The sequence below is a fragment of the Podarcis tiliguerta genome (genome assembly GCF_965153285.1).
Source record: "Podarcis tiliguerta genome assembly, chromosome: 10".
NCBI classification, from domain to species: Eukaryota; Metazoa; Chordata; class Lepidosauria; order Squamata; family Lacertidae; genus Podarcis; species Podarcis tiliguerta.
This window is the reverse complement of record NC_139543.1, coordinates 28,586,835-28,603,412: the sequence shown is the minus strand read 5'-3', so window position 1 is coordinate 28,603,412 and position 16,578 is coordinate 28,586,835. Positions and strand designations below refer to the sequence as shown.

Here is a 16,578-nt window from a genome sequence, read left to right as displayed (position 1 = left end):
TTTAGTGTTTTGAGAGAATATATCATATCCTCTTCATTCTATTTGTTCTAGCATTGCACTTCCATTTTTCTTATGAAAATGATTAAGGTGAGAATTGTGTCTACCATGACTATCTATTTTTGTTCCCCTTTGAAGAAATACATCAAGACTCAAAGTATAGAATGCACTGGGATGAAAAAAATATTAATTCAAATCTAGTGGCAGAAGCAGACTAGTACTCTTATTTACTCCACACACACACATACACCCCGCCAGCAACCTGTTATTTCCTTTTCTGATTGAGGTGAAATTTACAGAGTAGTTCAGATGTGGATAGTTATAATAAGAAGTTGCCACACCAATTGTGTTATGTTCTACAAAAAGTTGAACTAAGAAAGCACCAGTCTCTTTTTCTCTCTTTGAAAAGTAGAAACCTAAGACTAGGAGAAAGACCAAAGAGAAAATGGGAAGAAACTTTTTAAATTATTTTATTTTGCAAGAACTTTGGAATATCAGTCATATTGCATTTAACAGCGCTAAGTCCAGATCTACAGACAAATGCTATACATTTCTGTTTTGTGAGCTGTTGCTTCATATTGCTTTCAATGTAGTTGTATAATTTGTTCCTGCTCATTCTGGTTTTTCCCAGAATTAGTGAGTGCTGCTTTGTAGTGGTTGAGAGAATGAGCTATGATGTAGAAATATCCCTGTGTTTGGTTCTCCGCTCAACTATTAAACGATTGAGTGGATTGAGCTGCCATCTCTCATCAGTATCCCCTTTTTCTGAACGTGGGAATAATACCGTCCCACCATACATGGTTGTTGTGGAGGTAACTAAGATAAGATAAAGTATGTGAAGTGGTTTGACCACTTAGGAAATAAGGCAATTTGTGTTTACACATACAGTGATTCCTCGGGTTAAGAACTTAATTCGTTCTGGAGATCTGTTCTTATCCTGAAACTGTTCTTAACCTGAAGCACCACTTTAGCTAATGGGGCCTCCTGCTGCTGCCATGCCGCTGCTGCACGATTTCTGTTCTCATCCTGAAGCAAAGTTCTTAACCTGAGGTACTATTTCTGGGTTAGCAGAGTCTGTAACCTGAAGCGTATGTAACCTGAAGCGTATGTAACCTGAGGTACCACTGTACAGTGGTACCTCAGGTTAAGAACTTAATTCGTTCTGGAGGTCAGTTCCTAACCTGAAACTGTTCTTAACCTGAGGTATACCACTTTAGCTAATGGGGCCTCCCGCTGCTGCCACACGATTTCTGTTCTCATCCTGAAGCAAAGTTCTTAACCCAAGGTACTATTTCTGGGTTAGCAGAGTCTGTAACCTGAAGCATCTGTAAACCGAGGTACCACTGTACCTGCTTTTTGTTTGATTTCTGTTTTGGTTTGACTGCCACACTTTTACTGCTTTGCAGGACTCTGGACACCAGAGAAGGGCTGGGTGCCAAACCACTTTACCACTGAAAACGTATTTAAATAAGACTATGCAATTTCCTCCTGACAGTTCTTAAAATATGTCTTTTCCACAAGCAGATTCAACAGTCCCGCCACAAGTCAGCACTGCTACTCTGGCTAAAATCCTCCAGCAGGCAATTCATTAAGCCTGCTCCCAGTTTAGCTTCTGAAGCTGCTATCCAATCTCAGGGCTGCCACAACCTTACTGCTGTGAAGTTTTAAAATCCTGAGCTGCTCATGAAATTCACTCTGTGAACCAACTCTGGCCAAAGGGGCTGGCTACTACAGTGGAACCTCGACTTACGTACGGCTCTACTTATGTGCGATTCCAGTTATGACCTTCAGTACTTGCTTCGACTTCTGAACTTTCCTCTAGATACGAACAGAGGCCTTGCCAATAGCCCGGAGCTCGTCCGGCCGGCTGCGGAGCAGCGCTGGGGCCTCCACTGCAGGGGACAGAGCCCCCATCCCACCCCTGAAGCTGTGGAAGAGGTGCCACCTGCAAGAGGCACAGCAGGGCGCACTGCAGCCCCAAACCCTGTCGAGGAACTAACCTGAGGAAGTCCAGAGAATAACCTGGCCTGGCCAGGAAAAAGAGTGACCCTGGCCGAAGTGAACCAGCTCTTTACTGACCCTTGGCCCGCCCACCCTCAGTGCACGTAAGGGAAAAAAAAGTGTTGTTTTTTTTGCATCTATAGTACTGTCTTATTTATTTTATAGTACAGTACATTGATTATTGCCTTCATTTGATGGATCTATGGTCTCGTTAGACAGTAAAATCAGTGTTAAATTGCTGTTTTAGGGGGTGTTTTTCATCGTCTAGAACGGATCAATTCATTTTCCATTACTTTCTATGGAAAAGTGCGCCTCTACGTTTCTAGTTATGACCGGACCTCTGGAACGGATTATGGTTGTAAGTAGAGGTTCCACTGTACAGATGAATTATGGCAGGGATTTGGAGCGGCATGTGGTAGGGATTCGGCAATCCAGTCTCCAAACTATTGAGCAGACAAACCACTTGTCTTTTTCTGGCATTCTGTGATGCCACATTTCTCAGTTTTAAGGCCTCTCCGAATACATGCCCTTCCAATACTTTAAGTCAAGAGTTATTTATTAATTAAAGTATTTATAATCTGCACTTTTATATAGGTATAACAAGGAGGTATACAACATGCAAGATTATAATACAGTGGTACCTCAGGTTACAGACGCTTCGGGTTACAGACGCTTCAGGCAGGGAAGATCTACATCAAGATCAAGGAGGGAAGGAAGACTGGTATCACTATCTGCTCCTTGGGTGGAATATCCCACCACTTGAGGCCATTACTTCAGCCTGCCTCCTGGGTGGGCCAGCCCTTTGGGGCTCCTCTTTTGTCGCTGTATGTTACCTAGTGTTATCTATCAATATTGCAGCCCGTCATTTGGGCTTGCTTAAGTTCCCCACCCGTTTCCAAAACAAGCCTTTAAGTCTTTGCGAGGTGGCGGGTTTGAACCGCAACAAGCCTTGATCATCTGCCTAGTGAGTGTACATTTACAAATGCTCATAAATCCAGCATCGCCTGAGCTCTGCGAGTGCAGCTTTCTCCCGCCTGAAGTGCAGAGTGTTTGAGGACCGGGACATCCACAGGGAAACCAGAATGCTTGTTTACAAAGCTATTGTACTACCAACCTTACTGTACGCTTGTGAAACATGGACCACTTATAAACGCCATCTCCAATTCCTCGAAAGATTCCATCTGGAATCTTTTACACATCACTTGGGAAGACAGGCGAACTAATGCTAGTGTAGTGGAAGAAGCAAAGATTACCAGTGTCAAAGCGATGATTCTTCAACATCAACTTGGACTGGTCATGGTGTTCAGATGCCTGATTATAGTCTTCCAAAGCAACTACAGTGGTACCTCGGGTTAAGTACTTAATTCGTTCCGGAGGTCCGTTCTTAACCTGAAACTGCTTTTAACCTGAAGCACCACTTTAGCTAAAGTATGTGAAGTGGTTTGACCACTTAGGAAATAAGGCAATTTGTGTTTACACATACATTGGTAACCTCGGGTTAAGACCTTAATTCGTTCTGGAGATCTGTTCTTAACCTGAAGCACCACTTTAGCTAATGGGGCCTCCAGCTGCCGCTGCACCGCCGGAGCACGATTTCTGTTCTCATCCTGAAGCAAAGTTCTTAACCTGAAGCACTATTTCTGGATTAGCAGAGTCTGTAACCTGAAGCGTATGTAACCTGAAGCGTATGTAACCCGAGGTACCACTTTACTCTATTCTGAACTTAAAAATTGAAAGCGTAATGCTGGTGGTCAACAACAGAGGTTTAAAGACGCTCTCAAGGCAAATCTAAAAAAATGTAGTATAAACACTGACAACTGGGAAACACTGGCCTGCGAGCGCTCCAACTGAAGAACAACCAAAGGTGTCACGGGCTTTGAAGATGCTCAAACCCAGGACGCAAGGGAGAAACGTGCTGAGAGGAAGAAGGCACGCTTGGCAAACCCTCACCGTGATCAACTCCCGGCCAGAAACCAATGTCCCCACTGTGGAAGGAATTGTGGATCCAGAACTGGCCTCCACAGTCACTTACGGACTCACTGTTAAAACTGTGTTCATGGAAGACAATCTTACTCGAGTGATCGCCAAAGAAGAAGACAAACGCTGGAGGGAGACAGAGGCCAGCATTTGGAGGCGGCTGCCTTTTTCCCGCCTCTGCCAGCAGGCGCTCTCTCCCCAGCCCGAAGAAAGGAGTGGAGTGAAGCGAGCGGGAGAAGAGGAAGAAGGGGAGCCCGCCTGAGCCTGGCGCCGCACTCTTTTCCCGCTCTCCGCTCGGCCAGCCGCTCGCCTTCGGGTTTCTGCCGCCTTCCTGGATGGGATTTCAGCTCCCCGGGAAGGATCCCCACCCGTCCACTCGCGCCTCCCGGGAGAGGCGGGAAAAGCAACTCCCCCGGGGAGGGAGGCGTCGGCACCGCAGCCCCGCACCGCGCGGAGGAAGCGCGCCAGGAGGAGGACCGGCCTCTCCCTCGACGTAGCGGCTCCTCGTTACTCGGCGTTTGCCTTTTCTCCTCGCCTCCCTTCACAGCCCGCCCCGGCGCCTCAAGAGGACGCGCCTGCCCGGGATCGTAGCAGCGCTCCCGGGTTTGGGGCAGATGCGGGAGGCTGCTCTTGCGACGGGCACGGGGCGGGCTGGGCGGCTGCCTGCGTGAGGGACCCTCGGCGGCCAGAAGAGGTCCTGGGACGAGCCCGGGGCGCCCGACCTCTCGCCCGTCTGGGGACCTTGCACCCCGCAGGAGCAAGGCGTGGGGTGGAGAAACAGTGTTCCCCCCTCACCCAAAGGACGCGCCATCTGCCGCCTCATCGGGACGTGGGCGCTTTCCCCCCGCTGCCTGCCTGCTTGCCCGCCCCAGCCACGCAGATGGTTCCCCGCGCTTTCAGGGGAGAAGGAGAGCGAGGTGCCGTCGAATCGCCCGCCTGAAGCAGCAGCAGCAGCAGCAGCAGCAGCAGCAGCGAGCTAAGCCAGCGACCTGGAGAACTACGAGCAGACTGGCTGCGCTGAAGGAAGCATTTCCTCCGCCCGCTTTATTCCCCGGGAAAGGGAGCAGAATGGAGGGAGGCAAACTGGCCGAAAGTGGCCCCGCGTGCTGAAAGCAAAGCAAACTAACCACAAATGGAATAACAGAGCGCGGGGAGATCTCTCTGCAATAGTCCGGAGTTGTTGCTCTTGCTTTTCTTTTTCTAAAAAAAAACAACACCTCTCTTGAGTGGATCGGGGCGTCGCTGAGCAGCCAAAGGGCGGAGGGGCTGCGGGACTAACTTGCTTTTTCGGAGGGGCGAAAGAAAAAGAGAGAAGGTTGAAAGCGGCGTTTTTCTCTCTCGCGCGCAACCCCCCCCTTAACGTTTTGTACGGTTGTGGTTTGGAAACCGTGCAAAGCAGATCTCTAGCACAACCCCCAAATTCCGCCCCCGTTGGCCTTCTGGTTTGTTTTGAACTCGCCTCCGAATCCTATTTAGACACATAAAAGTAGCCCGCTCTCTTTTGAACCAGCTCTCTCCTCTCTCTCCCGCCCCCATGCCACTGGATGCTGCAGGCGAATTTGGGATTTGTAAGCGATGCAAGTACGATAAAGCTGGAGTTTCCCTCCGGGACCTGAAGGAGGATCGCTAGGTGGTTCCTTAAGGAAGCGGGTCTGCAGGTAGGTGAGGAAAGGCGCCGCCGCCGCCAGGGCTTCCTTTTCCGCATGGGCTGGGCTCAGCCGCTCCTGCTCCCTGCTTAGAGGGCAGACGTGAAATCTCTAAAAGTGGATTAGTTACGCGCCTTTTAACGCCCAGTAACCAGAACCACCCGCCTCTACTTTCACTAGTGTGGTTAAGAGGGGATATTCGTGGGGTTTTTTTATGTCGGTCGGTTCATGCTAATGGGTGATGTGGGAACTGCAGTTGGTGAGGTTATTCTGGATTGCTTAATCTGGAATAATAACAAAAAGGCTGTGTGTGTGTGTGCCCTGGGGCTGTGTGAGCATTTGGCATGAGCTGGGGGACGTGGAACCTGGGTCCCCTTCCTCGTCTTAACACAGTAAATCTCTCAACCTGAGAAGCTGTCTTTTTACATCTGGACAGAGTTTTGGGTAGGTGGTGTGGTGGGCAGAAGAGAGAAGTTGTGGAGAAATGTGACCTCAATATTTGGGTGCATACCTAACCCTGGTTAGTTTATACCTTTGTAGCATTCTTGAACTGTGCTCTGTGGAATCCAGGGTGGATGTTTGGCAAACACCCATTGCAAGGTGATGGATGAAAAGGGGACTGTACCTTTACTAAGACCTTGTTGAGTCGAAAATCTTGTGATGGTGGTTGTTCTAGATTAGTTAACGCAAAGAGTACAAGGGGGTGGTTTTGTGCTCAATATACCGGTATGTATGTTCTTGAAAAGACTCCCACCCCTCCCCACCCTCTTAAACTGAAGAGAGATTCCCAAAAACCCAGTGGTGGTAAACTGTCTACCTCAATTCCAGTTGATTCCTGCTTGGTTTCTAAGGAGATTTAAAAATATCTTTGGGATACTGGGCTTTGGGATACCTGCTTTTCTAGAACTCCAGGTAGATCTAGCTATGCTGTGATGAGTGGGGTCTGAAAGAAGGGGACCCACCCCCCAGTAGTGAGGTGCAGAAATAAGAATTGTTTCCCTGAAATAAAAATAAGCGACATTCTCTTCAAATAAGAAGGCATATTGGTGTGAAATGGCACTACATTTGTGTTTAACTAACCCCTATGTACTGCAGCGTGGATCAATGAGATGTGTCAAGTCTTCTCTTTGAAATCCTCACACTGTCTGTTCCTTATTATTTTAATCCTCACCCTGCACCCCCCCCCAAATATCTGCAGGAGGAGATGCGGGGGCCATCTGTGAGAGACTATTGATTTCTCTGCCTAACTCCTTTCATAAAGAGCAAGGCTGGTAACTTCCAGAGCCTCATATATCCTGAGATTTTTATTCTGTTTGGAGACTAGTCGCTTTATTGAATGACTGGAGGGTGAGGTTAAAGAGTAGAGGAATTGTTTTATGAATCTCTGGTAAAAATAGGCTTTATAAACCCTGAGGTTTGATTTCATTTATTCCTGTGTAAATACTTTCCAAGTTGTGCCTTATGCCTTTTTGGAGGGGGGTCATCTGTTTTGCTTCCTTCCATTTATTAGACGTATATTAGATTAATGTGGATTTTCATTTTGACTGGGTTAGCACCTACTATTTAACAGTGAGACTTTCTCAATGCCCCTCCCTCCTTTTCCAAACACCTTTGCAAAAGCAGGAATTTTGAAATACCTGCTTTGTTTCTCGTTCAGCTATGGATCTGACCGTTGGGAGCAAAAGAGGCGACTGTTTTGAGTACTGTAAATATATGTAGTTATCCTGTTAATCGTTTTGCTCTGTTTTGTACATCCTTTTCAGCAGTTTACACCTGCCTGGAGAACTTTTTAAGTTTGTTGTTTTAACTGTAGAGAACACGATTCATAAGCTCTATGATAATATTAGTAATGATCATTTTTTTCTGTCTCCTGTAGAAATACTGTATTATTGTTATTATTTTACAAAAGCCAGACAAAGCACTTCAAGGTGTTAAGGCATATTTGCAGCATAGGGTTCATTTAAAGTACCTGGTTTATCAGTTGGCCTTAGGCACAGACATTTAAGTTGTCATCAGATTTACAACTTACTTGGTTAATCAATATAAACTAAAGCAAGAAGTTATATTAGTGTATAATAATATTTGCAGACTCTTCAACATACTTACTTTGAACTAAGGTTCACCAGTATCAGTGTAGCATATTCCCATGTAAATATATTTAGAGAGCTGAGCTGCCAAATATTTTTAGAGCATCAAAGCAAATGAATAACCTGCTTCCAAGATGACATACCACAGTCATTAGGAAACCCTCTTTGACATATTTTTGTATAATGAGGGTTCCACAATTTGCGGCAGAGTTTCTTTTTAATATATCCATCAAGTGATTTTGTAATTGGTGGAGTATTAGAGAGACAATGTTAAGTCTTTACTGCAAATTCGATAATTTTTGGAGTTTTTACCCATGCAGGTCTTGATTTCTAAAGCTAACATTTTTGGCATTGTGTGAGTTAACTCTTTCTGTACCAAAACACGGTTGCATCTTGTCCTAACAATCTTAAGATAGGATTGTTATTACTGATAGAGTAGCAGTATTATCTATATGGCTGTGGGAGCAGCATGCGGTCAGGAACAGTATGGTGTCTATCTGCTAATATGTGCCTTAGAATATCTTGATTCCACTCACAGGGCACAATTTATTATTTTGCTCCAGCCCCAATTAAATGAATAGGTAATGCAAAAATTTTTTTGAAAGGGATTTCTTGGTATACTGTGTATAGAATGTTTTTCATCAGAGACTAGATGCACCATTTTTGCATGCCTTTTGTGAAAAACATGGGTTTTTCAGCATTGCACTGGGGCAGACAGAATGTAGCAGCTATGTGGAATGGAAAACCACGTGTGCGGGTCAGATAACTGCATTAGAAAACCACTTGTAAAGACAGGCAATATTATGATAGAAGATTCATAGGACCTCATAAAGGTTTATGTTCAAGGAGATAGCCTGCCCCATTGCTCTGAAACTGCATAGCACTATTTAATAGTCAAAACATTTGATAATTTTATTATAAGAACATCTGAAGCTTTCTATATGGCATCAAAGCACTGGTCTACCTAGCTAAGCATTGTTTATAACCTAACAGACAGCAGATGGTTTATTCTAATTGGCAGCAGATTTTTCAAGGCTACATGCAGAAAGAGTTCATGGAATCACTGGAGTTGGTGGGAAAATCGCTCTTCTAGGGATGAACTTCCATCTGATTAGGATAGCACCTCTGAATGCTAAACTGAGAAAAGACTCCGCTAAATAGTTCAGTTGCATGCATACAGATAGGAGACTATCTCAATGCCGTGCAATATTTAATGCTATGGATTTGCCTAGATATAGAGAAGCATAGCAGTCAACTGGAGATCATATTGTACTGGGCAGATAACTGTGATTTATTCATATCTGGTAGTAAATAATAAAGACCTGTAGCTTAAAGTAGCTCTTTAACTTAGAACAGAGGGCGTTATGCCATAATGTCGTCCAGAAACACATTCATTTTTCTTGCAAATTACAGTATTTTTTAAAAAAGGACTTGTATTCCAATCCTGTGCATTTTTACTTAGAATTCTGAGTAAATTACTGCTTGGTAAGTGTGCATAGGATTGAAACCTTAATGAATGAAACATGTGCCCATTTTAATTTGAGCAGTATTTTATGTATTTAAGGGTGCAATCCTGTAACCTTTTAACTGGGAGTAAACCCCATTGGCCTTAACAGGACTTATTTTGAGTAGGTAGGATTGTGTTGAGAGCTACATTGTTTATTTATTATCTATCTATCTATCTATCTAAATAGAGAATTGTGTTTATTAATGATATTCAAATTGTTAACTATCAGAAACATTTTTTTAAAAATAAAAAATACATAATCAAGTAGTGTAGAAACTGTAATGTTTATTACTTTTTTACAATCCCAGGATTATGTGATCTACATGTTATATATGCATGGCGTCAATATGAACATACAGAGTAACCAGAGCAAAAGCAAAAAGAGAGAGATAATAAATGAAAGACTGCATGAATGTATGAAGGGTGATTCAAGATTCCGAAAAGCTGCTAGAGTTGTCTTCTCTGGTTTAAGTACCACTTTAGAATACAAAGCCGTATTGTATGGACAACAGTAACCTTAGAACGGGTTATTTTCTTTTTCAAACTGGCATTGCTCTGACAGTACAGTATAAATTTATTAGTTCCTTATTAGCTAAACACAAATTGTGCAATGAATAAAATTCCATAATTTAAAACATTATGACAGATAATTGGGATTAACACTCTCTCTCTCTCTCTCTCTTAATATTTATTGTGCTTCAACCCAAAGCCCACTTACTAAAGAGTAAGAAGCATTGTACTCAGAGGACTTCCGTGGAGCAAATACACACAGTATTTTTCACTGACCATTCGGTTTTTAAAATAGTGCAAGGACATCACAGATATTAAAAATCTTAGGAAAAGAATGACTATTTTGTTCCCTGTAAAGTAAAATATCCAGAATGATCAAGGCAGTAAACAGCCTTGATCAAGTCAAACACAATGCCTAAGCATACAACTTCATATTAAGGCATAATGGTCAACAAATGAGATAATGGGTTATGCCAGCATATAGCATGGTACAGAAAATTTATTAGTGTTCTCGAAATTAAAGCAATATATGTTCCAAAAAATATGTAAGTTATGCTAGCAACCAGACATCTCTCGTGCGTGAACATATTTTCAAAGACAGTATCTTTATAGTAAAAGTGTTATCAGCTGAAAGTCTGGTGACTGATGACATCACTAATATCATAGCTTCTATCCATCATGGTTGATTCAATCAACCTCCGGTTCCCTCCTACTGCAGACAGACCATACGGAGACTTGTGCTCTAATTCTGCAGAAGTCGCTATCCAGCTTCTGATAAACCTTGTATTACCAGTTGCCTATCAAAAGGAAGCACAAAATAATCATGCCAACCTCAAGTGCTCATCTAAGACTGTAGTGCAAAGCTTTTCACTCCCACAGGAATACAATACAGTTGGGTTTTGTGCTGCTTCTTTCGTACAATGTATTTGGAAACACACTTTGCAGACAGTGAGATAAAATAATAAGATACTACTTTGTTGCAGCAGTGAGGATGGTACTCATTATACGTGCCTAAAATGGAGATACTTTGTCAAGAAAGGATTGCAGTCCCGAATTCCTTGCGACTGTAGTGTGATATATGCAGAAGAAATATAATGCAGCCTATGCGGAGGCGGGGAATCTATAAATTGGTTTCTGTGGTCCTTACATAATGAGAAAATCTTAGACATCAGAGCTGTTGCTGTTCATATGCGGCAAGACTTTAAGCAGCAGCATATTTTTTTATAAATGTTGGGAAACAGTTACAAAATTAGTTATGTATACATTTGAAGAATGGGACAATTTGGTATTCCAAGGTTATCAGAATTTATACACTCTATAGTTTATTTTCAATGTTACTGTTAACCCCTTTAAAACTTTTATACATTGTGTACTGCTAACACTTATTGAGGTGGCTTGCCTAGCATGAAAAAATGTATCAACATAAATAACAGTTTCTACCAAAATAAAGTAAGGTGCACGGCCATCAGCACATCCATACTTAAAAATCAACAAAATCCACGAGGTGCCAGTTGGACAGCAGACGTTTTTACGTAGGTTGCCCAAGACTCAACAATGCTGGTACCAGGAAAATGGATATGTGGAGGGAGTTCCATAAATGAGGTGACACAAAAAAGTTGTGCCCACTCATGTTGCTTCGAAAGGAGAACACACAGAACTGACTCTCCAGTGAAGATCTGAACAAATGGGCAGGCTCGTTTTATTTAGGTAAATGCAGTTTAATTTCCAAGTATAGTGTTATACAGTATAGCCAAACCTACCGGGCAATAGTATAATGTACGCTATTAAATCTTCTGAGAGTTAAGGAGAGACCGTCCATTACTGAGGTAGTATCATCGGGAAGTGTCTACTGTACTATGAAGTAAAAAGCAATTGGTTACATTTACTTTTGCTGAGAAATTCATATAATCATAGAATTGCTTCTGAAGATGTTTTGGAGCACTGTTTTTTTTAAAAACAGAACCCCTTTAGGATTGTGTTTCATTGTGTACATTTTTAAATTAATTAAGCACATGCTCATTCGGCATCTCTTTAAGAGTTGTTTCAAACAGGGAAGTAGTACCACATGGACAGTACCATTTCAGATTATAAGTTGAAAACTGCATTATTGAATTCTCCCGCTTGTTATTTTTCAACTCCTCCAAAACGAGTGTCTTGAAAGGAAAGCTAGTATCTTGATTTTAGTCCAGCTTTTCCTCTAACATGCTATATTTCAGCATGCAGGGAGAATTTAAAAACAAGAATAGATGCAACCTTCAGATATGTGATAGGCACAGGAATGGTTGCACCTTCTACGGTCTTGTGTACAGTTTCTTTGTTAAAATGATAAGCTAAGGCTATATTCCTAGGGGGTAAGAAAGAGGAAAAGGCTATTGGCTTTATGGCTTGTTTGTGAGATTCCCAGAAGCTTCTGGTTGGCCACTGTGGGAAAAACTATGTAGGCTGTTAGTCTGATCCAACATAGCTCTTTTTACATCATTGTATGGATTGGCTGTCTTCTAAAGTATTGTGTTTAAAGAAATGTTCCCTTGATAGTGATTGATTTATGATGGCTATTTCACACATCCAGTGGTCAGTGCCCATATGTGAACTCAGCCACAGTAATAATGTTTTATATATCAATGTATTTGTACACCAATACTAATAAGAGTGTAATACTCCTGCCAACCTAGCAGTTCGAAAGCATGTCAAAGTGCAAGTAGATAAATAGGTACCGCTCCAGCAGGAAGGTAAATGGCGTTTCCGTGCGCTGCTCTGGTTCGCCAGAAGCGGCTTGGTCATGCTGGCCACATGACCCAGAAGCGAGATGAGCGCTGCAACCCCAGAGTCGGCCACGACTGGACCTAATGGTCAGGGGTCCCTTTACCTTTACTGATAAGAGTGTAATACTTGGTATTAGCGTTTCCCAAACTTGGGTCTCTAGCTATATATATAATGTATATGTGAAGGCCGCTACCCTTGAGTGGTACAGTGGAACAACACTAAACTGTACAAGAGGAAGAAAATACATTGAGGGGAAAAAATACAAATGCCATGGGAATTGTATTAAAAATGGCATGGGAAATGACGTTACAAGTATTGTCCAGTAGTTCCCTGTGACAGCCACCTAGGTATATACTGACAGACCCTATTGAGGCATGAGACTGAACATGTGTGAGCTTAAATTGGGAAGGGATAGAGGGTTGTACATGTAAGACCTCCCAGTATCTTAGTGCCTGCTGACTCAACGTCAGATCTTTCGTGTAAGCTGCATTCCTTATTGTGCGAATGCATTCAGCCAAACACGTATAGAAGCCTTTTAGAATGTAAAGGTCTGACATGGAGCCATTGTGCATAAGGGAAAGTTGAGGGCAGGTCTTGTGTGCACATCCCTGACCCCCTCCCAAATTTAAGACCTTAAATGTTCGTTCAAACATTGCACTGGATTCTAGTTGTGGCAAGGAGTCCCATTTTCTCTGGAATAAAATAAATTAGGCTGTTGGCATTGTTTGGAAAGTGCAGTATTTCCATGATACAAAGTCTGTTTTTAAAAAGAAGAAGGAAGTAAATATAACAGCGAAATGTTTTTGAGATGCTCATGAGTTGTCGTCCTTTGCAGCTATTATGCACAGGGTTCTGTGTAAGCTGTATGCTAAATAAGAAATACATTGAAATTCTGCATAAACGTTATCCAGATTCTGTACCTAGAAAAACTGAGTTTCTCAGGCTCGATACATGTTATGCACTTTTGCTCCTATATTTAACTTTGCATAACTTAATCATTTATTTATAACCTTTCCTCCAAAAAAGCTGAATTGGCATACATGCTTATTATCCTCCAGCCCTGCAGTGTAGATTAACTAAGAAATAGTGACTGGCCCCCAAACCACTCAGTGAGCTTCCTGGCTGAGTAGGGATTTGAACCCAAGTCTCCACAGTCCTAGTGTGACACCCTAACCATTATACCACACTATCTTATTCTGCTCCTGCTGCTCATGGGGAAGGGGAAAGAAGAATAGCCCCACCTTCCAACCTCTTGAAATCATCTACTGATGCTCCCTCCAGAAATGGGAGTTTTCACTAACCATTGCCTGTCTTTGCAGCCAGGTGATCAATTTGAATTTTTTTGCAATTTTCTGTGCTTGCCTGGGATAAAATAAACACACATTTCAGCTGCATTCTTACGAAGAATATGAATAATTTTTTTTTGAGACTTTCTGGTATTTGGCTCAAAAGCTGGGGAAATTGCTGAAAAGGGCTCAGCTCTGGCCGAGAGTGCTTTGCAATTTGATCGTTTGAACTACTTTAGACTAAACACTTTTATATAAGTGATAGGTGTTTTCTCCTTCTGGTGACATGCGTCCTCCCTTATTAAATGCTGCTGTATCTCTTCTTCTGAACTATTTGCTCTTTATTCATCGCTGTGTGGACTTGTCTCATCACCATCAGCGTCTCTGTGAGCTTTCTGAACATCAAAGTTGTTTTGCAGTTAGCGCTATCACGTAACTGTTTTCCTTTCCCCTTATGCCCACTTTTTATGTTATGTCAGCGCATAAATAAATGTAAGCCATTTGCATTTCTAAGTTACCTCAGTGCAGAAGGCACTTGTAAGAAATGCCCCTTTCCACATAGAACATTGGCAGGTTGTATTTCTGACCGTTAAACTTGGGACTAGCTACAATGGGCTGCTGAAATGGAATCATCTTACCTATTTTTCCTTGAACAGGATAGGTAAGAATCATCTTACCTATCCTTGAACAGGAGCCGATTTAGAAGACTATCAGAGATGGGAAATAGGACATACCTTTACTTCCTGTAACGGAAATAACTTGTATCCCTGCAACTCAAATTAACAATTTTAAAGTTCTGGTGATTTCAATATGGAAGAGTTAAGCATGTGCTAACCTTTTGTTGAAAACAACAAGACTTGGACATATTTAACTGGAGGGTTTCTGCACACCTTTTACCTCTCCTTCTTTAATAAAACATTTTTTTTTAATTAAAAAAACCCCCACGTTTTGTTTTAAAAAAGCAGTTTATCTTAAAATGTCAGCATGTGTTTGTCTTGTTCTGTTGCAGCTGAATCAATGTACTTTAGTCGGTTTCTTTAAAATGTCCAGGGAGAAGTTGTTCCAATAATATACTGGAAGTGAGTTATGAAACAGGAGAGTGGATTGGAAGGCGGGGAAATACTTGCTTTGCAGTTTCAGCATCTGAATGTATTTAAGCTCATTATCCATCAGTTAGGATTCCAGTGCATTGTGTTTAATATTCTGTAACTTTAATGCTAAACATGCTACCCAGATTATATCGAAACAATGGGGTCAACTTCCATATGCTGCCTTTAGAATATGTATATGTATATGTACAGATAATAGCTTGGTACCTATTAATCATTAGCTCTCCTCCTTTTTTGGCTTTTTCTCTTTGTAAAATCATGGTTTTCAAATCTCCTTCAATTTTAGCTCCTGAGGGGATGAAAGAAGCAGAAAATGTACTCAGATGGCCTAAATCTGTCAAGGCGAAGGGATTTTGGAGTCTGTAGCCGTATTCCTGACTCTCCATAAATGTCTCCATATGAATTCTGTATGGTTAAAGCTGTATAAACTTTGGACAGGCTGAGAAGAGAGATGAAGAACCATTCTTTTGCATATTTGGTACTAGCAGGCTTCGTAGCAGTAATGCATGCTGGTGCTGCTCTGCAAATACTAGGCATTGTGAAAACTGTGTGTAGCAGGCGATACTTGCCACCATTTCATCTAAGCTTGAAATGACTACTTTTTATTTACTTTAATGGTCTGAAATAATTTGTGTTTGAATGGATAAACTAGCTATTAAAATATTACTTGAGGCAGCAGTTTTCTTGTATTGTGTTTCAGCAGCACAGGAATGATTTCATATATATATATATATATATATATATATTTGCTTTCGTAGATTTTCACACCAAAACCTGCATATATATATATATATATATATATAATAACGTAATGTAACATGAAATACTTTTAGCCTTGAAAGTTCTTATGGCTGTGCAAAGTAAGTTAAGCCCACCAGCATTTTAAGAGGGAGATAGCATGGAGAAGGAATTAAATGGAAGCCTGGAATTGCAGTGCATAGAGGTTTGGGGATTGGACGTTCCAGTTGCCACTCAGCTATGAAGCCTATGGGGTGGCCTTGACAGTTCTCAGTACCCTCAGAGGAATTGCTATAAAGGGGGAAAAAGTGAAATATTGTAAAGAAACAATATTTGTTGTACATCCCGCCTGCCCTCCCCATGTGTGCTGGTCCTGGGGGCTAACCGAGAAGCGAGGTCCGAGCCCATTCCGAGGTCGATGGTGCGGTATGGAGGCTGTCCGTCAAAGCTGTAGCTGGGTCCAAGGCAGGGAGTCAGGTGGGGTCAGGAACTCTGGCAGAGAAGCAGGACAGGGTGCAGGCAGGAACAGGCTAGCAACCACGTTGCTCCTGCAACCTGGGACTGGGGCTGACTGGCTTTTATCTGCCCTGAGGCATAGGGCGGCCCCGGTCTACAGGTGACTCGCCTCTCCTGGCCTGGAGGCGAGCACTCCTCCTGCGAGAACTTAGTTCCCTCCGCCTCTCTGCCCTGAGCCTCTGTAGCTCAGGAGAGGCTGGAGGGTTACAGGGCACAGGGGCAACCTCAGCCTCCTCTGATGGGGCTGAGAGTAGAGCACCTGCAGGCAATGGGTCCTCCATCACCTCAGGGGCCAGAGCAGACTCAGCTGGTGCCTGCACCTGAGGATCCAGCACAGGTGAGGACCCTTCAGGCTCAGACCCCAGCCCCAGCTCAGCTGGTTCTGGAGGCGGGGAATCCTGTGCAGGCTGGGATTCCTCAGGTTTAGCCTCTGAGTCCGAA

The 16,578-nt window shown here is 42.8% G+C and overlaps 1 protein-coding gene across 3 annotated transcripts in view; it reads left to right on the top strand.

The window, feature by feature from the left end:
- The first annotated feature begins 4,213 nt into the window (after positions 1–4,213).
- Positions 4,214–16,578, top strand: part of TAFA2 (TAFA chemokine like family member 2) — a 139,599-nt gene continuing 127,234 nt past the window's right edge. The window contains exon 1 of one of the 3 annotated variants that reach the window (XM_083400164.1): positions 4,214–5,633. The gene's annotated coding sequence lies outside the window, so the exon portion shown is untranslated. Of the gene's footprint in view, positions 5,634–5,946; positions 6,066–16,578 lie in introns of those variants that run through there. The other 2 variants (XR_014502128.1, XR_014502129.1) reach the window with 2 other exon arrangements.